The 24,629-nt window shown below is 43.1% G+C and overlaps 1 protein-coding gene and 2 long non-coding RNA genes across 3 annotated transcripts in view; 2 read left to right on the top strand and 1 right to left on the bottom strand.

The window, feature by feature from the left end:
* Positions 1 to 24,629, top strand: part of MAMLD1 (mastermind like domain containing 1) — a 254,146-nt gene that overhangs the window by 131,958 nt on the left and 97,559 nt on the right. The window lies entirely within an intron of this gene.
* On the bottom strand, positions 811 to 8,865 carry LOC137863808 (uncharacterized). Its single transcript, XR_011101158.1, has 4 exons — positions 8,665 to 8,865; positions 4,710 to 4,769; positions 1,818 to 4,551; positions 811 to 1,256 (listed from the first exon to the last, which is right to left on the bottom strand). It is a non-coding gene; the product is annotated as an uncharacterized lncRNA (long non-coding RNA).
* LOC137863807 (uncharacterized) lies at positions 8,713 to 24,323 on the top strand. Its single transcript, XR_011101157.1, has 2 exons — positions 8,713 to 8,902; positions 20,870 to 24,323. It is a non-coding gene; the product is annotated as an uncharacterized lncRNA (long non-coding RNA).

Genomic DNA, 24,629 nt, shown 5'->3' with positions numbered 1-24,629 from the left:
GCTTTTAAGAGCAAAGAGTTAGATACAGGAATTGTAAAGACCTGAAGACCTAGGCACAGACTCTGCCTGCAAAGCCCACATTCGCCGACATTCAGGCCCCTAAACCCTTGGCTCTGCAGGAACCTGTGTCCTTGTGCCGGTCTAGCTTCCTGTCATTAGGGTGCCACGGGGAGCTGGATGTGCTAGGGACACAGTGGCTCTTCCTCTAAAAGCACCAGGCCCTTCCGGAGCTCAGTGGCACCGTGGGGTATGCAGGGAATGCAACAGCTCCTCGTCGGAGCAGGCTGAACTTCTTGCTTGGCTGCCCTACTTAGAATGGGTACCGGTGGAGCAACAGATTGGCATCTGATGTCAGCTAGAAAAAAGCTCCACACTTAAGTGATACGGTAGCAAAGCGATTTTTGTAAATCTCTGGAATTAATAACTACAGCTATTTGAGAAGAGAAACAGTATCATTCATACTGAAAAATATTCTCTTCCCTCCCACAGGGGAAGCCTGTGTAGGTGTGGAGCTGTAGTCTGGGAAATTAAAAAATGCAAATTAAAAAATGCAAATGTAAAAGAGAGGCATTGCTCGCTGCAGTGCTCTAAGGGTTTTCTTGAATAGCAGCAAATTAAAGAAATGCTATGTAATCAAAGTTTATATCAAGCCTATGAAAGAAAAGCACCATTATCTCTAAATATAGTGATAGTACTCTCTGCTCCTGATCTTTTACATTGTGTACACATTACCAGTAAATTACAAAGATACCGTACTATATTTTCAACAAGTCCTTGAAGAAAATGCACATTACCTTTTTATATGCCATTTTATTCTGTTGTACTAAAACATTATGATTAGGAAGGAAAGGGTAGTTGGCCTGCTTCTCTTTACAAGCCAGTTCTTCCGAATTCCTTAGTTCTGTTTTCCTTCACTGCTTGGTACGTACGTCTGAATATATTGGCAATTAGGAACAGAGATTGGCCTTCGTTACTGTTTTTGTCCCACTGTCTTCAGCTGACCTTCCAGATGACTACTTAAGGACTGGTATTGCTGTGTGCTGTAATGATTTCTCAAGTTCCACTAACTTCTGTCATTCTTGGTCATTCCTCTATGCCAGAAAACCCACTGGGGCCAGAGCTTTGTACGTGACTGTCTCTGGGGTCCTGTAGAGATCAGGTGGAAAACAAAATAGCAGCTGAAGTTTCACGGAGCCTTCTCTCCTCAAATGCTTCAGTGGGAGCTTGTGACCACAGCGAGCTGCAGAGCGTGGAGACTGTAAAAAGCAGAGCAGAGAAAGAAAAAGTAGATTTGTGTAAAAGCAAGACAGGCCTTGTGCAAATGCTTGTGATAACTGAATTCAGTTTCCTTTGGCTGAAGGCGTGTCTGCAGCCTGAGCATTATACAAAGTGCGGGTCTGTGGATTTGGCACACCGAGCAAATGAAGACTTCAGCAGAATCTCTAGGTACCTGAAAAAAGTAGGCCAAGCACGCCCAGGTAGATAACCAATGAATAAAATATTTTTTTAGACCCTGATTTTAATTAAAATAAAACATAACTACCCCGTCGTGACACCACTACAGTTTACAATTCTTTCTTCATTTATTTAAACAGCCAAAGCAGATAAATCAGCAGGTAGTGCTTGTGAAGTCTCCTAGACTTAGAGATGCAACTCAGGTAACCTTAACCGAACACATGGTTAATAAAACCAGAAGGAATAATTTTCCCCAAATACCTGTATGGATAAAAAATACTAAAGGGCTTTGAAAACAGCTCCTAACAATAGTTGTAAATAGTATGCGTTTTTAATTTAATACTGTAAGATATGCCGCTTACCATTCTTACTCACCGGAAAGTGGATTTTTGAATAAAATTGCAGCCTGGGTTGAGATGTCCTGCAGTGGAAACACGGTGGCGTATCCAGCAGCTGTTATCACCACGATGCGGTGAGGTTGAGCAAAGATTCCTCCGGGGCATCATCCTGAGATGCCTTTTACATTTCAGCGACTGTCCCTTCCTCTTGGGCTGTCAGACGGGGGGGGGACAAAAAACAGAACTGCATTTGGGGTGCAAAACACTCACTGTTAGGACAACAAAAATCACTTAAGATGTGACCTTTACTTCCTCTGAGTGACGGGGAGGTGACCTTCTCCAGTCCCAAGTTGATTACTGCCATGGAGAGCCATCCTCACTGTTGTACTTTACTCACACACTGCATCTTACCACCCTCTGCTAACTAGCCTAGCTCTGCTTCCTTAGGAGCAGAAAATAGTTTAAAATAGATTTCTGTGATCAGTATTCCAAATTCTTCGTGGTACAACACATGCAATGCAGGTCTACCTCTCCTTTGACATTTTAGTGCTAAATTGAGGTGGCCACTCAAATTTTACAGTCGTCAGTGTCTCTCTGTGGTGTGCATTTAGTAGCTTGAAACTCTTCCAAATTGTCTGCCTCTAGCTGCTTAGGAGAATCCATTACTCTTCAATGCAAATACCATCATAAAAGCTGCCATAGCACCAGGGGGCCTCAAAAGGTCTTTGTCCGATTCACCTAACATTATCAAAGTGCTTGTAACTGGACATCTGTGTTATATTCCGAACTTTAGTCTATTTTTAATGTAACTCACATCAGGAGAAGACGGGGTGAATTTTTCAAGGTCTTTAAAGAATCTGATACATCTTTTCTATTGGCTCTTCTCGTCTTTTCTCATAGGCTCCTGACTGCTAGAGTCAAGATTAGCTGCTTTGCACTCTTTAAAACCGCTAAAAAGTTACTGAAGTCATTTCCATCTCAATGGGGCAATCTAGGCAAAACTAGTCGAGGCGTCATGCTAGTCATTTTCAAACCAACTAAATCCTACCTTTCGGCCCCAACATCATTGCAATTAACCATCTCTTTCCTGTATTTTAGGGCCTTCTTGATTTGAGCAGTGCCTAGCTCACGTCTCTTCCTAAAAATGATGTGTTGAAGCACATCAGCAGGCACTGAAGCAAGCTTGGAGCTCCTATTTGGTGACAGGATTGAAGGACTTATGCCTCTAAAGCTATTAATCTTGTAACTTCCAAGCACAGAAATCAATAACGTTTTGGAAAGTCAAATTGCTCATAAAGGAACTGTGGGCAGTGTCAGTGCAGAGAAAAACATAATTACTGGAAAATACAGATAAATGTATTTATTTATTTGATAGGGGGTGGCATGTATCAGAAATGTGACAGACATCTCTAGCAAGAAATAAACAAGGAAATTCTTCATAAATAGCCAAGGAAGGGGGAAAACATATCTAAAACCAGAAGAAGCAGGGCTGTAAGAAATAATAAAATAATCAAATGCAAATAGTAACTAGAGCTGGACTACAGTGTGTAACCTTTTCCTTCAAATGTGGATTGAAATCTTTCCAAATATCAATTAATCCCTAATCTACCATGCATTTCTTAGTCGCTTCCTGTGCATTATTAATGGACTGGTCACCCTGAGATGAAGGTAGGAAGTAAAAGCAATTAAATTCCTCTCCCACCCCTGCAGATACAATTGACCTAGAGGATTCAGCTACAAGTAAAAATGAAAAAGCTCCGAGAAAGAATAAACATGCCCTTCTTGCCTGAGCCAGACTGTATCGTTACAGAAGCAGCATGCAAGAGCAACAGCAAGCTCCCTTTATATAAAACATCAAATTCTGAGATCCAGGGCTGATCAAGGAAAAGAGCAGGTGCCCACTCTCTGCTGATTTTTCCTGGTGTTGTTCTGTAGCTGAATGAGTACTTTGAGCCAGGACTCCAGACACTGATTCTTTTTTCAGTGCAGCAAAGAAAACCCCATCTGTCTCCTGAGAGGTATTGATCCCGTTTGAATTCAAAGAAACAATTTTAACTTCGTGTTTTTGTGCAGGCTGATGGCCACAGAATTCAGCGAGGCTTCTGACTGTATAATGCGGTTACCTCCGGCCTGAGAGGGACACAGTCATCCTAGCCGGCAATTATCATACAGATCCGTCAGCGCGGGTAACAAGGGGAGCTCTGTGGCTGCTGTTTACACTCTAACAAGATGCATGTTTGTTTCCACAGTGCTGTAATGCCGAGGTGAAATTCGGTGCCTTTTGCCCTGCTCAGCATCGTTTGAGATAACATATGAAGATAAAAATAGGCATCTTCTCAAATGGCCCCACTTATCCTTCTGCTAAGGCAGTCTCTTTTCTACTTAGGAAAAGCCTTAGGAAAAGTAAAAGCTTAATGAAGATTAGGGTGCCAAACTCAGGGCATACAAAGAACTGGCTGGTAAGGGAAGAAGGGAAGTGCTGACAGTGCCTAGATAACAGGGGGAAGAAAGGGGAAGGAGTGAGATGTGGTTTTACTGATGCAGAGGGGCAGTTCTGAGGTCTGTGAATGACCCATTCTCAGGTTGTACCCATCCTGTACATGACTGGAAGGTTTTTTCTCAGTATGTGTTCTCTCACTGTTCCTTCCTTGGCGTCTGAAGACTGTAACGCCTTCAGGAGGACACAAGCTCAGTGCAGTGGTAGGGAGAAGAGCAGGGTGGCATCAGGAGCAGTCCGGCAGAGACAGAACTGGTGGCACTGCAGAGAACCAGACCATAGGTTTTCTCAAACCATATTTTTTCCTGATGACGATAACAGTTTTAACAACGTCAGTATATGGTTCTCTGAACCTGTGCTGGTCTCAGGTGAGTCCGTCACATGCAGTGCCTGCCCTTCTGGGTGATTCTTTGGTTTACCTTAGAAATGAGCAGCCAGCGGTTCTGCACCATGGTGAATATTGCACAGGAGCCCACGGTCTGCATGAAAAGAATGATTTAAATATGATCATTGTAGAAATTAAGAGGGCTAAACCTAGAAACTTAAAGGTTAGGAAGAGTTTAAAGAAACTTAAAGGTTAGGTCTTGGGGTGGTTGTGGTACTCTGACATGGAAATTGTCACAGGAGTAGGGATGTGAAACCCAAAGTGAAACCACAGGGGAGGAGAGCTGCAGAGGGGTTAAGGGGAGGAGAGATACCAGACCAGAGCCATCCTAGGGCTTCAGAGAGCTACTGGCTCTCCAGTCTGTCATATTAGGCCTCTCATAAGAGCTCATACCTACTAGAAAAAGCCATTTTAAGTGACCAACTTCAGCATATCTTTTCCATTTTCTCATTTCATTTACATGTATGTTTTCCAAATACTTCAATCTGTGATGCAAAGGGCAAGTCTTTATGAACAAATTAGTTTCTGTGTAAAGACATCAGTTACTTGGCCTCATTTCATGGAACTTCATTAGGATTTTCAGAAAGCTCTTTTGGGACATCCAGGAGAGGTTGCGATTAAGGTACGCAGCTCAGGAACCGAACAGGGCTCTCCTTCACATGAAACCCTGACGCAGGAGGAGAGCTCCAGGAACAGAAGCGAGAGCTGACTCACGCCCAGATGGTGAGCTGGGCTCACAGTGGAGCACAGTGCGGCACGGCTGGAATGGGAAACAGGAGGTGTTTGTTTCGCATTGTAATTAAGACTGGCATTGGAAACATGGAGTACAGAAAGCCGGGCTAATAGCTCAGACTGAAGTGACCATAAAACCACAGGCAAGATGCAAATTGGTATTGTCGTAAAATACTCGAACAAAATGATATCAAGTACTAAAAACTATGCTTACATGGCAGCAAGACTAAAGTAAGACTGGAGAAAAGCCACAGAATATGAGCCTTGGTTGATTCTGTGCCTTTTAATGAGACCGTTGTGCCTGTTCTTTATAACAACATAAATTAAGGAGAGATCATCAACTTTAACTTTCCGTATGTTTGTCAGACTGAGTTTCTAAAGCAATTTTTTTGGTCTACTTATTTGAAAAGAACAAAAAAGATGGAGATTATATTCTAATCACTTGCCAAAATTCCTTTTTTTTTTTTTTAAATCAAAGCTGTTTAATGTTCAAGAATCCTTTTTATGCATTAAAGCACTAAGCTTTACTCTTCTATAATTTAAAACTGATTTTATTAATATTAGCAAAAATGTCCTCACAGACAGACTGAACTCTTATGCTGTAACTCAAATCCCAGCTAATTATGGCTCAGCTGTAAAGTTATAAACCCTTGAAAAACAAGGTTTATAAGAGAAGTATTGACACAGTCTGAACTATAGCCATGTGAATGGAGCCACTGTAATATTGTTTGGAAATAGTGTTCTAAAAGGGAATCTTTTATGAAAAGAGATGCCAGCTGTTCACTTTGGAAACATTTATTTCATTGGCTCATGATAAAATTGGCTGTGGAAGATATTATTCTGAAACACAGCAACTTCTTAATTTCATTACAACCTGAAATCACTGAGAAAGACATGACTCCCAGGAGCTCTGAAAAAGGATTGTCATTGTATCTGTTACTTATATTGCTTTTGAAGTAATACACAAATTTTCTTAGAATAATTCAGGATGGACGTGTCCTCAGGAGGTCATCTGGTACCTCCTGCTCAAAGCAGGAGGAAAGGCATGATACGCCATTTTTACTTCATTCTTGCGACAAAGAGTTTATTTTTATTACAGGGAAAAAAAGAAAAAGGAAAAAAAAAAAAAAAAAAGAGGGGCTTCAGAAAGCTTGCATTTTAAATACAGTTTTGGCATTTAGCAGTCGTTTGCCAGGCAAGAGCCACTTGCTTTGGTCTGATGAGGCAGACTTCCAGAAGCATGGCAAGAACCACCTGCCAACCCCTGCCGTGCTACACAGTCCAGGATCCCACATGAATACGCGTTTCTAACCACAAGAAGACAAAATCTTAAATGATAAGTAAGAGAAAAAGAGGGAGAGAAACAGAGAGGAATAGGCCCTGTTGACTGGCTCGTGGTGATTCGCTTTGTGGAGCCTCGCCTCTGAGTCAAAAGGTTGCTGGGTCTGGGTCTGGGAATGAGATCCAGAATCTGAGTGCTGGCAAGGGATGTGCCACAGCTGAAAATGCTGTTCTAGTGACATTGTCCCATGGAGTGCCCAGTGGGAAGCAGTTGTCTACCCTCAAAAATAAGATCTGGGTTGAGTCTTGTGTATGTCAAATGGAGCTTGTTCATCTCCCAGCATCCCCTTATACCATTGTTAAAGAAGAGTGGAGTGGAACAACTTTGTATGCATCCAGGTACACCTGGCTGTGACGGCCTGAAGCTGTATCCTATACATCTTACCTTATCCTCTCTATATTTCATATTCTTTTATAGATTGTATTCCTTTCTGGTGCAGTGTTCCAGGAGATGCAAGGAGGAAAGAACCTCTGTTTACCTGAGTTGTTCTCCTTTAACATACAGTGCAGAGCTAAGACACAGATCAGTGTGTGTCCGTCCTTTATTGCTGCCTTTTTGTCCTTGCGTAGTGCTGGATGAACTTCTGGTACTGGCCAGTGCCTGCTGCTGTTAATGACTGCAATCTCGATCCCTTGCCATGTCATTGAACTTCCATCACCATTGGCTTCATTAGCAATTATTGTTTTGGTGGGGAAAAAAAATCCTACACCACATATTATGGGATGGCCTGAGGCCATTATGGAACTGAACGTTCCCATAAGGATAATCTAGGCACAATATATCAAAGTGCTGAGAAAATATCCTTTGTCTCAGGTCATGTAACCAATGTGGCTGTTAAATGTTTTAAAAGCAGTTATATAACTGGCATTTAAAATGTTTTATTGAAAACCCTTAATGCTACTGTAACTAAAATGACCTTTACCAGAGTAAAACACATTGCACCTTAAAATGGGATTTGATTAAAAATATCAAATGTTATAATGTGCTCATGGCTGTACATGCACCGTCCTGTCGTTCCAACCACTGAAGCAGATGCACTAGCTTTGGCTTTTGAATGTTCCTTTCAGTTTAAAGATACAGCCAGGTTACTTTAGAGGGAACAATTGTTACCGACTTTTAAGCATCCCATGCGATATTTGACATATGAGCACTTAATTATTGGTATATTTTTGAACAGGTGCTGTCTTTTAAGGCAGATGTTCACAGACAGAGAGCATCTGATCTAGGGAGAGTTGGCTGATCAGGGGATTGTCGCTGGCTTCTCTTCTCTTTCCCTGCCATGATTCTCTCTTTCTAAGAAAGTAAAAATAGATAACCTGCTACTGTTAATCTCTACTATTGTAGAAGAAACCACAGAGTTGCAAGGAAGTAGGGAGGTGGTTTTACATGCTAACACAAGGCAAGATGGCCATGAACCTTTTTTTTCTCTTAAGATATTTCCCTCAGTAGAAGCAATTCAGAAAGTCCCACAAAGCAAACTTTCATGTAAAAATGTATTAAATACCACACTACAAGTCACATACTGCTGGTTTGTGGAGTTCTTAAACACAAAAACAACAATACAGTGAAGTGGAAGCATCTTTGAACTCAGAATAACAAAGCTAGAAGTAGAATAGATATACAACTGTAATATACAAATATATATATATATAAATAAATAAGATATTCCCTGAATGACAACTGAAGTGAGAGAGACTCTAACACAAAAAAAAGGGGGGGGGGGAATCGGTCTGTGCGATGATCTGGCCCACTGGGAAGGCACAATCCTTCTCTCACTTTCAATTTCTCTGCAGAGAGGTGTGTGGGAAAACTGCTCCAACCTGTGAGAGCAAATATCTGGATGTGAAAACTTCACCTCTTCTATTCATGCTTTCAAAATGCTTTCTGTACTTACCTCTACCCCTCACAAACTTACCAGATACAGCCACAAGCTTGTACATACCCTGCAGTTCTACCAGTTGAACATTGAAGGGATTAATTTAGCAACAGCTGCAGCAAATATGGAACAAGTGAGGGCCCTGCAGGGAGGAAGAGCCCTTGAGGCCGACTGGGTGCTGCTGCTTGGAGAGAGGCTGCAGGCCTGGAGTGGGGTGAGCATGGCTGAGCAAGAGCGGTCCTGAGCTTGGAGGAGCCTGAAAGATGAGAAATATGAGGTAAGGTGAAACAAACATGGTACTGCAAGCTGTTTGAGAAGGGCAGTGATGCTCCATAGTTATTTACGTGTGGGCTGGTTGGCTGGATGAGGCCTACCTGGTGGTGTTACCGAAGAGATGGGGATCTTTGGAGCTACTGGGGTGCCTTAGGGAAACGTTCCCAGGTTGCAGGATGTTTCCAAGTTCAAATTTGTTTCTGAATGTTTCCAAGTTCAGGGTCCTACTAAAAGTGCTTAAACAAAAGCATGGTGCTACTGAGATCAGGGAAGGCTCTAGTGAGGGGTGCCAAGTGTGCGTGAGCTCTGGAAGCCGTAACCTGCCGAGTGTTTAGAAGAGGAAAGTCTGGGGGAAGGCTGCAAAAATCAAATCCTTTGGCAGACAAGTCCTGGTTTGACTGAGCACAAATGCTGATCAGTTCTGACTGTTCAGTATGATCCTCGCACTCAGAGTTGTCAGGTTTATTTTCAAAGTGAGAACAATGGGACCACGCATGCAAAAAATGATTCTTTGTGGAGGGGAATGCTGCAGTCTGACCACAAGGAACGGGGGGATGGAGGGAACGTGGACAGAGCTGATGCTTAAAACTGATGCCTGTGAACAAGAAGAAATAGGAAGAACTGGAAACATGGAACAAATGGAAGCAATAATTATCCCTGGATAAACAGGTGCAGAGTTGCTGGATAAAATAGCAGGCATGATGGTGGTGGCTTCTATGTGCTGTTGAGGCACTGGGCCACAGCGGAGCTACCAGTTAGGTGGTAGTACTTTACTCGTTGCGGTGTCTTTGTGATCATAAATGAGTAGTAACAACAAAACAAGTCAAAGAAATGTCACTGTGGAGCTGGGGAACAAGTAGGCTTCCTGTGGACCTTCTTGTAAAAGGAAAGCATGAAATAACCCAGAGAACTGTAAATCCTGGTAAATGTTTGTACACTAAACTTGGCTCTCTGATGTGCAGTTCAATCCCCCTCCACTACAGGGCCCTAGGGTGGAGCTGGCAATTAATCTACAATTGCTTGGGAGGGAGCAGTTCACAGCTGAAGGGGCTCTGTGGATTATAAATTTAGCAAGCAAAATGGGAAGTCAGAGCACTGGTAATAAAGGAAGTGCCAATAGTTAGAGCTATAATCATCAGGACTCTAGGGCAGATAATCAACACCTATATGGCAATTTTCAATTCAATAAATAAAGCTAACCGAGTTGCCTAACAACGCCATTGAGCTGCGATTTCAACTGGCAGCATTATGTAACTGTGACAACCAGCCGAAGCGGAAAAGAAGTGGAAGAGAAACGCATGTATATATTTCCAGTCTTAGTGAAGGAGTCTGGGGGACGGAGCCCTGTATCTGAAAGCTGCAGAGAGGGCATGCTACAATCCATTTCAGATACTCCTCATCAACACCCCAGGGATCTGCACACACACAAGAAAATGAGGATTAGACAAAGGCACTCCCTCTCCCTCCTATGAAAGTGGCACCAGAGCCATATTCCTTCCATTCTTGAGGTAATGCAGTCCAAGTACACTTAAAGAACCTGGAGGCATGGCTAGCCTAGGCTCTAGCCACCGGTGTGAAATTTTGCTCTGCAATGTTCACATGCTCAAATTTACCATAGCAACCTCCACATCACATTTAATACACAGAGACATCCCTCCTCTTGCCTGTTTAAAGAGCCCTTGTTAAGTGGTTTTGCTGTATTTTAGATGCCAAGATGTCGGTAAGATTGATGGAAGGGTGCACAATCAAACTTGCAAGGAGAGCCTAGCATCTAGCTCATTATGTAAGAGAATTAGCAAGGCAGTTCTTTTGACATGACAGTCCATTATGGCGGCTGTCAATCATACCTTAGCATATGCTTTTTTGTCCTCTTCAGTGATTTTTTTTTTTTTTTAAAAAAAAAAGTTGTTCCATTCCTGTTCATCAATAAGGCAGAGAGTAATGCTTTGTGTGCATGCACAGTAGCTGTTACAGATCTAGATGGGCTGTGCTTTCTCCACAGTAATCACTGGGTGAACATATTATTATGCATGCATGTGTAATCCTGACTAGTGCGTCTCTTTGTCCCAATTATATGTGCATAGAGGCTTGAATCTGCTAGTCCTTCTCATCTGTCTAATACTTTGGGTCCTTTCACATGAGGCAGTAGTGCTTAGATGTTCCGGTGCAGAAGGTCTAGGTTTGCTCCCTGAGGAAAACCCCTCCAGAAGGACAGTTACATTTATTCTTCCCTTTTCATGAAAGGAAAGAAAAGCTCATGCTGAGTTGTCTTACAATGGTAGTGATACCTATGATATCAGAATAATATTTGTGCCTCTCCTGCTCTTCATAAAAGTACTTTCACGTATGGACCAGAGCTGAATGAACTAAGCCTAGCAGCTGGTTCAGTGCTGTAGTACTGTGGCGTAAGTGGGGAAATAGAGGCACAGGGGAACTGGAAGGACAGATTGCCTCTGAAAAATAAAGAAGCTCATCTGCAAAGCCACGTCTTGACTGCTGTGCTCATCTGGGAGATGGTAGCTGGCAGCAATGCGTCCTAGGGAGCCTGGGAAGCTAACATATCAAATAGTGGTGCAGTGAACGTGGCTTGGGGTAGCACTATCTTTTCATGGTACTATTAAGCAAAAAATAATAATCCTTTATCTTACCCAACAACACTTGTAAATTGTAGTTATATCTGCAAAAGTATATGAAACAGTGTAGCTGATACTAGATGTGCAGTTTTCTAGGTTTTTGGTTCACTTATGGCAACACAGATAAGCTGGAAAAAGACTTCATTGCACATCCATCTTTCTGTCATATTTCTTTTTCTCCTCTCTCTTTCTCTTTCCTCCCCATGTAAAATGAGTGTCTTCTGGGGTAACTTTTTTAATTGCTTACCATAATGCAAATCTGTACCAATGGGAAAGAGGTAGTGCTTCTATCCTAGAGAAGATGAACCTCCAAGAGAAGGCTAGCTGCCTGGGAAAAACAAGTTTCACCTCGGTGCACTGTTTGATCTGAGTTATCACTTTTATTGCTGTAAGTTGAAACTGGGATTGTGCATCAAGAGTGAAGGTTTCAGAGAGAGAATCTTTTCTGTAAGTAAATGTTTTCTGTGAAGTCTTTTAAAATGTTCTCCAGTTTCCCTCTGCTTAAGCTTATCTGAGAAGGGTTGACTATTTAAACAGTCCAGTCATTAGCCTTGAGGTAATTTATATATTGCTTGTTTTTATGCTATTGCTTACAATCCCAGCTAGGACTGGAGCCTCCTCACATGAACACTATGTCAATAACAGGTAACTGACAGTGTCTGCCCCAAGGATCATGAAGCCTAAGGCTTCTGTCCTGGAAATTGTTGACTAAGGCAAATACTCTTGCTTGTGTACATTGGCAGTGATTTTAAGGGGGTCCTCCAGAGCCAAGGCTCAAAAGACCTTCCAGAAGAACAGATTTTGGACAATAGGTATCATAAGCTCTGTCCTTGGTCTTTCTGTGTGTGTGGGTTGAGCATAGATTGAGCATTAGTACTGCTCAGGTGTGCAGATGTTTGCTTCTGACCTTTCTAACCCTCTTTTCCATTAAGGATAAATAAATGATATCCTGAAATATCAAACATGAGTCTATTCACCTTATCCAAGCCAACTGTAGGTTAGATTTTTTTTCCTTCTGTGCTATCACTTAATAGTTCCTTAAATAAATAATTATTCTTTCTGGGGAAAAAAAGATATATACAACCTGTGAAACAACTCCAAGGACACTTCCTTCTACTTTTTTATCCTGAGCCAGCCATGTGGTGACTCTTCTCCTGATCTGGCCTGCAATGAAATCAACGGGAAGCATTCTATTAAATTCATCTGGCTTCAGATCAGATGCGGCCGCTGAAAACCATAATGTAAGCAGCCTGGTTTTTGTGATATCTACCATAATGGCACAGTGTGGTCCCAATCCGGCAGCCTTACTCCGGGAAAGTCCCTGTTGATTTCAGCGAGAGCGCTCTTTAACTAAAGATTTCACAATCAGGTAATGAGAAGCAATGAGTATACGCTGCCCTCCCTATTAGATCCTGTAGTCAGACTACTTCTGATAGGCTTCTATAAAGTGATTTTGTATGGCAATCTGTGCTTGCAGCAGCACCTGCTCGGTTAGTCTCTCAATTCTTCACTTAACAAAACAGCTTGACACTGCAGGTGAAAGATTCTGAAACGTTTTAATTAACTAGCTTGAGCACCATTTGATTTCTATCTCCCTAGATGTTTCAGAATTGTTGAACTGCTTGGTTCTGTGACTGCCATCAAACAAAACTCAAACATATGAAACAGGCTTCCATAAGAGGAAAAGAGTGAATTTATATTGGAAAGTTTATATCAGGCCACCGTAAACAGCTGGTTCATGCGGCTCGTTATCACTGGGAGATTTGACTGGCAATATTTCTCAGGCTGCAAGAATTGTTCTAGAACTTATGGGCCTGGTCTTACAGCTCTGATTTAGTCAACGCTCCTATTGATCCCAGTACTTTTAGTCTGGGACTCATCTTGAGTTCCAGGGAATGAAATAAAAGATCAATGATAGGAGGGAAAAAAAAATAAAAAGAGAGAGAGAAAAAAAAACCACCTGTGGTTTAAAACTCTTATGTAACCTGAAAAATGAAGAACTTGCATACCAATGAGCTGGCGTTGTACAGAAGCCACCAGAGCTCTCTGTTCTACAATGAAATAATTTCTGAAGTGTTCTTTCTGCATTGGCATAGCTCATTTCAATAGGTCAATGCCATGCACCTACTACCACACAGATAGGGATCAAGGAGAGGCAGTAAGATGCGGGCAGCGATCTTCCCAAGGCAGTGCTATGGGCTGCTGCCCCTTCCCCAGCTGCTTGGTGGGGAATGAAAGGGCTGGAGGCACAGGGTTATTGGTTGACTGCTAAGGAATAGGTTCCTCTCAAAGGTCTCGGTGTGGACCTGTGTTTAGCAGGGGCATGATCTAGCAGGACTAGCTATTAGCTTGGAGAAGACTGTTTTATTTGCATGGATTAACCTCAGAGTTACCTGTGTACAGGGTTTGATGTGAGGCTTCTGAGAAACAGGAAAAGTAGGGATGTGCGATGAGAGAAAGCCATGGATGTCTTGTGGTCAGTGGGAGCTTTTATTTCCTCACTCTTTGTATCCAGCCAAAGTGGCAAAAATACAGCTTTAGTAAAAAGATAAAAGCTAAAATTCGCCTGTAATAACTTGTCTCCACAATATAAAGCATCATGACTCTTATTAAGGGATGAAAGCACAATTTTACCAGTATAGCAGCAAAGCCACAGTGTACACTTGTGGAATCCAGGATTTGAACATGACTTAGTCTGTAAGGAATGAGTCTTAAATTTCTTACACATGGTCAGAAATACTAGTTACTGACAAATTTTTAATAATCAGTAAAATGCTGTTGGGAGGGGGGAAGGTATAGCTTTTTTTTTTTTTTAATTTCCAGAGTGGGGCTACAAAACAGATATCTTTGCAGAATTGTGTGTATTACTGTTCTAAAGTCTTAATCTGGGGATATTTTCCCTCACATTAAGCACAGTGAGCTAAATGAAGTGTTCTGTGCTCCATTATGTATTTTCATAGTTTCTGAACAGGAGCCAATTTAAATAGTTAAAATCCATTTACGGGTAACGTTCCTCACAAACACTGCACCACTGAGACTATTTGTCTTCCTGAACTTGTGCTAGTGCTCACTGCATTAGCAGTTTAATCAGATTTGTTAATGAATAATGTTTCACTTGCAAAGTAGAACTTATGTGCATTAAGCTCTAGATTGTGGAGGTGCCACAAGCTGGGGATGAAAGGCAGTGCGCCCTGAAGAACCTGGGGAACCCAGGTCATAGCCAAGCTCCTTCTCCCCCTTGCTCCTGGATGGGATTCCCACCGGCCAGCTACCAGCCCCAGATGTGCCCATCCCACACTCACTGGGCTCCACAGGCAGCTCTGAGCAGGGCAGGCCCATTGCTTGCCTGCTTTCCCCCAGTCCTCTGTGGGGCTGAGGACAGCAGGTGAAAAGGTGATTTTCCTAAAAAAAAAACAAGGCAGAGTACAAGCATGCTGACTCCTGAAAATAACAGCTTAACACTGTAGGTGTAGTTCTTATATTTCTGATTACCGGTATGTTTTCCCACTGGTGGCTTTCAAGGCTAACTTTCTTTAGCATAATATTATAAAAAATTAACCGAAAATTGGAAGACTGATGCAGGTCTTCAGTTAATGTATTCAGCCCTGAGCCGTTTTAGCCCTGATACTTCTTCATGCTTCACCCTGATTTTTATCGTGAAGGTTCGTTCATGCCTTTTCTCAAGCAACTTCCATTTATTAGTCAAATACACACAGAAGCCTACATCCCCTCCTCCAAACCGGGCAGTCTTTCTGCTGAAGTACAAGCTAGCTTTTACGTTCTGAGTAATGATAACTCACAGTACCGTGAATGAAAATAGTCATTTAATTGTAATGTAGAACAGCAGAACAGAAGTGGGAAGTAAGGTTTTATTTCTGTTTGAAGCTAAAAACTCCATTTCTCACTTTCTTATCACATTTTTGGTTTCGTATGCCTTTGAAATAGTGATTATAGAAGACACTGATTTGAACTATGTCATAGAAAACTGTATACCTTTTTTTTAATTTTTATTTTTTGCTTTGAGGGCCTGGAAGTACTTATATGTACCTATATACAAAAACCATCTTACTTTATTCCTAGTTTTGTAGTGTTGTGTATGTGTTTAGTGTTGTTTTGTTTTGTTTTCTTTTTAAATACAAACCAGAGCACTGAATTAACCTAGTGTGTTTTAGATTGAACAAGTGTCTAACTTTGAATCAGGGAAATAATTAAATCTGCATTTAATCAGGTAACAGAAAATCAGATCCTGAATCCAGATATTTGTGATAGATTCCTTCTTCACTTTGCTTGGTAAAGCACGTGTGTAGTTTTGTGAATATCCCTATTATCCTTCACAGGAGTTTCCTACCCAGAGAAGGCCAGTATGGTCTCAGCTCAGATTATCTGAAAGTGCCTTGTCTAAGCAATCTTATTTTAATACTGCAAATTGTAATTTCTCTCAAGTCATTTTGAAAGCTGGCTCCAAAGCAGCAGGAGGCAGGGCCTCGCTGTGGTGACTTCACAGCCTGCGCCATGTTGTGCCTGGCCACTGGGCTCTGCCTCAGCAAGGTGAGGCCCCATGGGCTGTGCCCATGACCTGCCAAAAGCCTCCGCGGCCAGTAAGCTGGGCTCTGTGTTCGCCGTCCCGCACTAATGCGACACCTTAAAGGGATGAGCCTTAGGCAGAGGTGAAGCAGCAGGCACATGGGTGAACACTTGAGAAAGCCATGGCAGGTCTCGGCTACTGGGACCTCCCTCAGCCCCCAGCAGTGGAGGCAGCAAGTAATAGCAGTGCTGCTCCCCCAGTGTGACCAGGAGCCCTCCGAGCTCCTCCTCCTCCTCCTCCAGCCTGAGCAGCCTCAGGTGAAAGGTGGTGCTGACAGCTGGGCCTCTGGCAGCAGCACAAGGTGCTCATTCAGGCTGGCTCCACGCACAGCATTCCCCTCCTGCCCAGCTGGTGCTAACTCAGGAGTGAGGTGCTGCCATTCTCGCCTGGGCCTCTGAAACAATTCTGCTTTTTGTTTGTTTGCCTTTTCCCTCTTAAACATAATAAAAACGAATGTTTTGTGCTTTCCTGCAGCCCTCTGGCAGGTGTGGACCAGCCGGCATGGCTGCCCTACAGCAAGGCCGGAGCTTGGGCCTCCCTGCCCGGGGCTCCAGCAGCCCGGCGCCGTGTCCCTGCGGCAGAGGTGACGAGCAGCACTTGCTTGTGCAATCAGGCTCTCGCCACAGCGGGCGCCTGGGGCTGAGGCTTTAACAATGTGCACACTGAGGGAGTCAGGGCACAGGGCCAGCTCCACCAGGGTCAAACGCACGGTGCGGACGTCACTGTTACTTACTGCTCTTCTGCTAGCCTTCAGTTCCTTCCTGGTTTTATTTATTCCTTGTGGTGAACGCAAGCTGAATGCTCCGTTTTATCCCTAGCAGGACAGGGCACACCCAGTGAGGAGAAGCAGAAAGTTCATCGTGGCTCCAGCCAAGCCCGGAGTCTCCACGGGGTTACTGTCAACAGTAGCTGGTGGGGCTCATTTCACCAGGGAAATATGACGAGCAAAACTTAGAGAAGGAGGCAGAGCCAAATCTGTCAGCTCCGTCCAGAGCAGAGCTAGGTAAAGCTGCTGTTTGTTGGGTTACATCAGCTCCTGTGTCCCCTGTTTCCTTGTGTAAAGGCACAAAAAAAAAAAAAAACAGATTGTGACTGCAAACCTGATCTTGTACGTTTGCCACTCTGGCACTGCATTTTAGCTGTCAGGTGCTGTCAGAAGGGTAGAAATCATTGAAATTAATGTGGATGTGACTGATTACTTTCTTTGAGTGTACTTCTCTCTTACTTGCACATGGGAGGCACATCCCAGTATCTCCCACTGATCCTGAAGGTCACCTCCTTCTTCTGCTTTGAGATTTCTGTGCAAGTTTATCTGGCTGCTCTTCCTAATTGCTGCAAGGTTTCTACTCAGCACCCCTCACTGTGTCAGATCCTGTGTCTCCTCCCTTCCAAATGCACTGTATGCTTGAGAGGCTGCAGAGTGTACCTCCTACCCCCAAAAATGCCGTAGCTTGCCCTTTGGGTGATCCCTTTGGGTGATCCCTCGGTAGCCCTGTGGTAGAAACAAATATTTCAAATTGTTGCTTAACTGACTCTGCTTTTCTGCAAGCTCCCCTCATAAATCCAGCAGGCTTGGAGGAAGTAATTGCTCCATCTTTGGCTCAGGCTAATTTCTAGCACCGTGTAATGTTATATAAATACTCAAGAGGCAGGTTTTCCAGGAGAGAAGATACTACCTATTATTAAGCGCACAAGCAGTCAGCTCTGTCTGAGTTTACCCAGGCTCTTAGAAACTTCTGAAGCTGTACTTCAGCAGAACCAGGCTTTCACCTTTTCAATAGACACAGGACATTCTCAGCAGTTTGGTATAATTATTAGCACAGTGACATCCACACCAAAATTACATGATTTCATTTCTTAGTCATGTGCATGCAATGAGATACCTCATACTCCTTGGGTAGCTCTGGTATCCCTGTATGCACAGTCCTGTTTCCTTTCTGGATGTGGTACTGAAATACTACAAGGTGGAAAGCCATGATGCCGAGATATAAAACACATACGAAGAGCAGAGCAGCTCATTAGCACAACAACTGCTACTATAGCCAAAGATCTTTGCACAGACTATACTTTTGTGCAGACTGAATTATGCTATATACATGCGAGAGAGAAAAATAAGTCAGTGAGAATACTGTTACATAAATAAAGTCATATTTATTTCTTTGGCTCAGGAAAACATTACAACTAAAATATTGAAGGAGGTCAAAGAGGGAGGTCAAAACTAAATAAAAAAGTAATAATTGGTGAGTCCAGCTTCCTTCTTATAAACTGGTCAAATGGGACAGAGCAAAACAAGTTCTTGAGCTCTTCAGTAATCACAATTGAAATAACTACATGTAGCTTCAGAGCACACAAGAAAGGAGGCTATTCTTAGCCATGCCCTAGCTAACGTAGACACGTTGGCTGGAGAGGTAGCTACAGCTGAAGCTGCAGTGAGTGGGGCGAGCGGTGCTGTACTTGTTTGAAAGCGAAGCTTCCTCTTTCGTTGAGAACACATGGAAACAGCTGAGGAAAACCTGACTATTTTAGAATACTTTAGGAAATGGGCAAATTAGATCTGACAGAATAGTGATAGCTAAAATAATGAATGTAAGACAAAAGGCGCATCAGGGAATTCTCAGACACCTTTCATCATAACAAAACCAAAAGCCATGCAAGATATGGAAAGAGATATGGAAAGAGATTTTTTCTTTCATGATAAGGAAAGATCTTCTCATTCTGGCAAGTTATTCCCAGTCAGAGGAGCAGGAGGCTCTGCTGCATCTGCCTGCAGAGCTGGGTATTGCTTGCACAAGACTTCAGCACTGAGGGAAGTTGCTCAGAGTTCATGCTCGCAGACATAAAGTACTTTTTTTTTTCCAGCTCATGTATAATGAGGGAAACAAAGTATTACTGAGACCTTACCAGTATTCAAGAAAGGACAATTAAATGCTCAGAAACAGGTCATGAGCTTATCTACAGTGATATTAACTAGGATAAAAATCTTAAGAGATTTAAATGCTTATGATTCACAGCATATGTAAGTACTGACTGATGAGACTTAAGGAAATATTTCCCTTTAGGGCAAGCTTTTCCATAATCAACCATTGCAGGCATATTTCCTCTGGTCCAGGATCCCAAACTACAGGGACAGGACAAGTCACCTTCTGGCACATCTTCCTGCAAGGTGATACCTGTGGCCGACAAGCCCTGCTCTCAGGTGTGACTGCTGTTAATGTAAAGTCCATTTTTGGTTTTCATCATGCAATTATTTTTTATGTATTTCTTCCCCACTTACTTCCTTTTCCCCATTCTAAGCTTCTTCCCAATTAATCTGGTTGAAAACCTTTGAGATACTGTGAAGTATCTCAAGTTATCAAGATATATCAAGATACATATCAAGATGTGTGATCTGATGCTACATGCAATTAGCCAGTAACCGGTATGAGGAAGGAGTGCTTGTGTACGTGTGTGGTGTTACGGCAGACCAAGTAGTGGCCTATGCAGAATACTATTTCAAGCGGAGTTCCCAGTTAAACTGTAAAGTGTCTACTTCTGTTGTACTGGGAAATTCCTCGGTATGGTCTGGGGCCTGCTTTGGGCAGGGTCTCGGTTCTGTAGTAACCACCTGCCCCGCTTCAAGCAGCTGGTGCGGGTGCCTGCACCTTGCACGTGGAGCCACTTTGTGTGCTCTGGTGGAAGGAGACCAACATCCGCAGCAGTAACACGATCTATAGCAAGTCTCCTGCATCACAAAGGCATTAAAAGTTAAGATCAACTCCCTTCTCTGTTGACAGATCTTTATGAGCCTCCCACTGGAAATACTGAAGTCTGCAGTTAAAATGAAAATGTTTAAGAAGTATACTTTTGTCTGTATTTTCCTTGGCTAGAGGCTAAAGTGAGTACAGTGTGCAACTGTGATGCAATAAAGGAGGCTTCGGGAAAGAAAAGAGCATGAGATGTGTATGTTATAGATGTAAATATCACTGGCAGAGCTGTGCTGCAGAATAAATTGAAAGGTTTATAATGGGTTTCTGTCAAGAGGTTGCATAATGGTTAGAAAGGCGATACAGTTCAAATTCACAGTTCAAGTCTAGAAATGGCAGCAGATGGAAAAATATTGATTTATATTCGTGACAGTAGAAAAATAAAGGAAATAATTGAGCTACTTCAGCTAGTTTCGTGTTAAAAGAACAGTGTTCACATTACAGGTGCTCCTTGCTACTGGGTGCCAGGGTGACAACAGCAGAGATGCCTGTATTCCAACCACTGGTTTGCATCTCTGAGCTTTGAGGGCCAGACAAGTTAATTTTAACAGCTATCAACACTGATTTTGGTGAATCTGTATCGTTCAGCTAGAGCAACTGAAAGTAGAATCTCCCCTCTGGGAACAAAAGCAGAAAAGGAAAAACAAACAAACAAAAAAAAATCTACTTTTATCAGATTTTTTCAGTGCTGAATGGAATCATGGGAGAATGGAAAAGGTGTCAAAGATGCAGCTGTAACCTCCCATATGCTGATCAGTCTGTACTGACTAACCCTGGATGACTTAAATGACCATGAGATCAGTCCAGTTTACATTGCTGGAATTCATTTTTTCATGAAGTGGAGAATCGCTGGAGCAGAGCATCCCAAATACCCCTTTGTTCCCAGTTATAATCCTTAACAAGATTGGAAAGGCACAGAAACCTCTTGCACTTGGCTTTATCCCCTTATGGAGGGAGTTTGCTTCTGGTCACTTAAAGCAAAGTACCTGTTCTTTGTGTCACTTGTGCAGGACCCGGCTTTTTAATTTGGGATTTGTAAACCACCTGCATCAGCACTGCACCTAGACTGAATGGTTTGGAAGAGTTCCCAGTGCTTCCCACTCCTCCAGACAGTTGCCTTCTGCCCAGGCAGCCAGGTTTCTCCCTGGGAAGCCAGGAGAGCTGATGGTGGCTTGGTGGCTCTGCCCTCGATGCAGGCTAGTGAGGCAGCTGAGGCAGGGATCTGAAAGGGGAACGTGCTCCTGCATCCAGGCTGGCACACATGGGATAACATCCGAGCTGAGGAGCGGCATGCAAAGTGAACTCCTGCTGCTCCTAACCTCTCCAGCTGCATTTACACTACGTCAGGGTAGTCCTCTGGAAGAAGTAGCCACAAGTCCACATCAGCAGAGCTGGGTCTGAAGGCCCTCGTCTGTATTCCTTTGGGAAAATCCCGAGTGCCTGGTACTGGGAGCACTGCTGACAGGCACACAGCTGATGCGACTCCTTCCACTCGTCCATCTGCCCCTGTAAGTGACAAAGCAAAGCAACAAAAATGACTGGGATTTCTGGGGAACCTCGGCTTCTTCCTGAAGGAGTACTAATGTTGGCTGCTGCAGGAGCAGATGGGATTTGTAGGACCCCCAAGCTCCATCTGTTCACAATAGACTTGATGAGCCCAGGATCCAGGGCACGGCTGAACACAGTGGTTAGCCCAGTGCTGTCAGCTGGAGGTGGAGAACAAGTGGGTCAGAGCAGCAGGATTAGAAAGCAGAAGGTAAAAGCTTCTTTCTGGAAAATGACAGAAAACACTTTTTACTGCTGTTGAAATATACATGTGGAGCAGCCAAAGTCTAGCAAGACCTAAATCTGACTGGCTATCCTCTGAACAGCCTTTTGCCTTCTGGGTTACCTACAGCTGTGGCTACGCTGACCAAATCAGCCCGCTGACTGCAGCGTGCAACCTTTTACTTAGTGGGTGGAGCTGGCACAGCAGCATTTGTAACCTCAGAAGCTTGAATAACCCAGTTTCTAAAATCATCGTACTCGCCAGGCTATGCAAAGAACATATAATTAGAGCAGCCTTGACTATTTCTATTGAAACAGCTTTTGCAGCTTCTTGTTAGTTCTGATAGCAGGAATGTTGCTGCTTCTGCACTAATTGCTCTAACAACCTTCTGAGGGCTCAGCCCTGCTGCTTGTACGTAGGGTTCCTGCTGAGCACGCTGCTCCTACAGCGCAGGGGCTGCTGGCAAGAACAGGGAGCAGTGCTGGCTGCTGCTCGGCAAGTTTTTCCTCCATAAAAACCAGAAGAGGCATTATCACTTGTTACTGATGCACTTTGTTGCTGTGATCTGCTCAGGTGAATGCCTCTGATTCCATGAGGAGCTCCGCGGCTCTGTCTGCACTGCTCAGCTGTGACTTTCAGGAGCCGTCTTTCTCTACTGGGAGAGGGAGGAGCACCCTTGGGTGAAAAATGATGAACGCAACTAAGATGTCACCACTCTGCTGATTAACTCACAGTTTTATATGGGGGGAAGGTGCTCGAGCTTCCTTTACACTCTCTTACCTTTGACATGTTTAAGATTCTCCAGGGTGGGAAAGCTTTTTTGGCTGTGATTCTCAGCTGACACCTGGCATTTCCACGTGGGGAGCAGCAGGGCACAGCTCACCTCTCTGGGGCATAAACTCCTAGAACTGCTCAGCCTCGGCTGAGGCCGTGCTTGCAAGTGAGCTTCTTTGCCCAGCTGTGTCGCCATGTCCCTGCACTCTCAAACTCCAGCTGTGCCTGCACAGAAGACAAATCAGCCACGCATCCCAAAATGCCTAAGAAGACCATCAGAGATCAGAGCTTCCCACACCAAAGGCAAAGCTTTCCCTTTAGAGCCCCGGCTGATGGTGGTGGGGTCAGGTTTGTGCATTAGCAAGCCAGGATCTTACCATGCACCATAGGTTAGAGTGGTGCATTTGAAATACTTTAACAAAAACTTTATCAGTCCCTCTCACTGGGGAATTTGCCTGATATGTTGCAATCATCTGGATATTTTAACAGTTTCAATAGACTTGCATCAAAATCATTTTGCCATCATCTTGACATAGTAATGTAGTCTCCAGTGACTGCAGTGACATTATTTTGCCATCATCTTGATATCATCTATTACAGCGTTGTGGTCCCCATGCTCTGGCATTGCTGAGTGCTTTGCCTCATTATATTATTTTCATAAGCTTGCTCTGAAATTAGTGCAAAAGAGCTGTGGTTTTCATAGCCAGTTACATGCATAGGGGGAGTTCCCTGAAATCAGAAAAGATATTTCAAGTACGCTGATCAGCTATTTTAAGAACACTCCAGATTTTTAACATTTTTCCTTTAAATGACCAAAATGTTTAATTCATACAAAACTGCCAGAAAAATGTTCACTTAGGAGGTAAATGATGTTTTACTCAGAATTTGGCAAGAGTACTGAGAACCGGTTCCAAATTATGCTTTTGTTCAATTCTCCATCATTAAAAGCAACATAAACTTGCTTAATCTTTTCGGGATGTGCACTGGAAGAAACATTGTTTATTGTAGCCTGAAATATTCTTACATTCGTGACCCAATGATTCCTACGGTTGTGACCCAACTTACTCTGAATCAGCCCAGTCCTCAGCTGTACCATTTTAAGTTTTGAGCACAAACTTTCCCATGCATATCACAAATACCTTCACAGGCGCAGATAATTTCAGAGGTGAAATTACCTCTGTTGAATTGAATTTGAATCTCTTGTTGAAGTGACTTTGATAGGGGAAAAGCTTGAGTTTGGGCTTAGCCTGAACAGATTTGGCTAAATCCACGTTGAACTCTGCCATTCTTAGTGGCTAAGACAAACTCAGCTCTTCAATGGGGTCGTTAATGTGAGTGTGAAGTGTGCACATAAGTACTTGGAGGATCCAAGAGTGCAAGAGCCAGATGTAAAGATTCCCACTGACTTTAATGGCTTTAAAATGGCTTCAGCAGATTTAGATCAGGCCCTTAGAGAGCTTCTACTTGTTAATATTTGTAGAAACAGGAGGAAATTTTAAGCTTGGTACATCTGTCAGTGCACAACGGTAAGCCTCTGGCAATCCTGTAAGTACTGGAGTTTGGAACTTAAATACGGAAAGCGCTGTCTGCGGTGGTTCAGCTCTGCAAAGGCCAGGAACAAGCTACACCACTGACAGAACTGGAGAGAGCTGACACGGGACCTGATGCTAAGCAGCAGTTCATATTTTGTAACCTTTCTGTAAATCGCCCGAGGGTCCCTGCTTCTCAAAACCTTGTTGTTTTCGTGTCTCAGCTCCACTGGTCTCTCTTTCACCTTTTTAGTTAATCGCATTTTCTCAAGAAAACAGCAATTAAAAACAGGTATCTAATGAAGGCATTAATCTTCTTTTCGTGCCTTCGTAGGAGGCCATCAGATTATAAACATGAAGTTGGGAAATAAAATTAGTTTGATTATTTCTTAATCAGGGGGAAAATGATTGTTTTTTTTTTGTTTTGTTTTGTTTTTTTCCATTGATGTTACCCTTTTCAAAAGCACACATGTAGCAGGAGTTTTAAAATTTCGGCTTTTAAAGGATGTTGTCTCACATTCCAGTACTGATCCTTGCAGTATTGTCTCTTGGTTGGCTGCCCTTTCATTTCTCTTCAATTACAGCTCTCTCAAAAGCTGTATAGAGAAAGATGCAAAAGAATAACACAGGCCATTATTCCAGGCTTTCAGTGGTGGTAGACTCCACTACAGCAGCCGTTCAAATAATGACTGAGCTATC

This window comes from Anas acuta, chromosome 13 (assembly GCF_963932015.1).
Source record: "Anas acuta chromosome 13, bAnaAcu1.1, whole genome shotgun sequence".
Classification (NCBI taxonomy): Eukaryota; Metazoa; Chordata; class Aves; order Anseriformes; family Anatidae; genus Anas; species Anas acuta.
This window is presented reverse-complemented; position numbering and strand designations above follow the sequence as displayed.